Here is a 2,212-nt window from a genome sequence, read left to right as displayed (position 1 = left end):
CATGAGTTATGATATTTGGATTATGATGCTATATAGAAATTTTGATTGTGAATTAGTGATTTGAGTTGGCATATGAATTATGTGTTGAGAACAAAAGTGATTAAAAGCAAATGTTTATTAAATGCTTTGAGAATGTGAAATTAGTAATGAATTGGCTATTTGTGATAGTATGTGTTATGCGCATTTATGTGTAAGATGAATTTGGGGCTTTACTACACTCACCACCCATATCAGTAAAATGTTACAATGAAAATTGTAAGATTTTGGTTGAATAAGCTTACGAGTGTAGTGTTACAGAAGTTTGTGTACGGAAGATTAATAATGTGGTCGGAAAAGTGAATGAATTAGCAAATGAAGACAATATAAAAAGAGAGATATTGGATAGTTCTGAAAACTACTCAGATTTTGTAAAGTTACGTCACAAAAGAAGTTAAATCCGATTAAATGATTTATTCAGGTATGTTATTTAAAGAAAGAATTAACCGGAAGTTTTTCTGGATCGATTTCTGTTAGTAAAGAGATAATGTGAAAATTTTGATGACAGAATTAGACAATTGAGTAATGTTTGTATTGTATTAATAACTGAGTACAGTAGCTATAATGGGGTAATTAACATGATTCCTTTTAGATATTCTGTGTGTACAATTATCCTCAGAGGTATATGTGACTGTTTAGTTTCAAAAAGAATTCTTATCATATGAGAACATTAGCTAAACATATTAATAGATGAAAGAATTATTGGTTTGTTTGGGTTATGTTCGACATTGCCATGTCTTTTTCTGGTATTTATTCCCTTTTGTGAATATGAAAATCGACAGTAAAGTCTGAGTGAGGCTAATATTTTGTTTCTACTGTGTCGAAACCATTTTTTTGAAAAACAAAAGATTTAGGTTGTCGACTTTAAAAAATGAAAATTGGGAGTCGCCACCAATCTTTTATTAAGGTGTGATTGGATCACCTAAAAAAAACGGCTTTGGTCTACAAGTTTTAGAAAAACGGATCTGGGAGTCAGTTATGTTCGAGGAAGGATTAGCACCCTCGTAACGCCCAAAAATTGATACCTAGTTAATTAATTAATGTCTTAATGTCGAAAATTTGAAAAATATAATCCTTAGCAAAAACTCTTAAACGTTACGTATTAAGACCCTTATCGTTTCAGAGAAAGAAAATGTCACACCCAATGCGTTAGGGCACGACATTCTAATTTCCTCAAAAATGAATTAGGCCAGAATACTTGTGTAATAAAGATTTAAAAGAATATCCATTTATTCAAGATTTAAGAAATCGCGGCCCAATACGTTAGGGCACAATTCCTCCAAAATCCCAAACTCGGAATATTTCCTTTATTATATTTTAGAAAAAATCTTCATTTCAAGAAATCAATGCGTCACATCCAATACGTTAGGACACAATGTGTTGAATTCCCAATAATGAGTTCTTATTTTTTTGATTAAAGAGAAATGCTCGATTGTTAGATTTAACGAAGAAAATCGAAACCCAATACGTTAGGGCTCAATTTCCTTGAAAATCCTAAATACAAACATTATCTCAATTTTAAAAATTTTGAAATTGAGTGAAAAATGATGTGATGCTACATTAAATATACAATGCAATAATAAATATTACGATGGCATAGAAATAATATGAATAAATGAATAAACAAAATCGATAACAATAATTCATGACATGCAAAATATTAAATGTAAACTCAAATATATAACGAAAGGAGGAAAGCCAACCAAATAAATGAAGAAAAGAATATATATAATATGAACATAGAAATTATGAAGATTAAAATATACATATGCTTTACAAATAAATTTTTGGGTTATGGGAATATATATATATGTAATACATAATATTTATGAATATAAAGAAAAATAGATAAACATATATAGATTATAAAATAGGTATTTAAAATATATATATATTTGAGCCCCTTTTAAAAAAGAATAAATATCCATATGGATATAAACAAAACATTTGTTAAAATATATATACATATGTACATATAAAAAATAACGATATTAATAATTACATTATAGAAAATATACATATATATAGGAAGATAAATGGATACATAAAAGTATATATATATATAAAATATTAAATAATAATTACAATATTAAAAAATTAAATATCGTACATATAAAAATATTTGTTTTAAAAAATAAATAAATAAATAAAAACAACAAATATATATATAAATAAA

Source organism: Gossypium raimondii, chromosome 6 (genome assembly GCF_025698545.1).
Source record: "Gossypium raimondii isolate GPD5lz chromosome 6, ASM2569854v1, whole genome shotgun sequence".
Lineage (NCBI taxonomy): Eukaryota > Viridiplantae > Streptophyta > Magnoliopsida > Malvales > Malvaceae > Gossypium > Gossypium raimondii.
Note: the sequence above shows the minus strand (reverse complement) of the source record.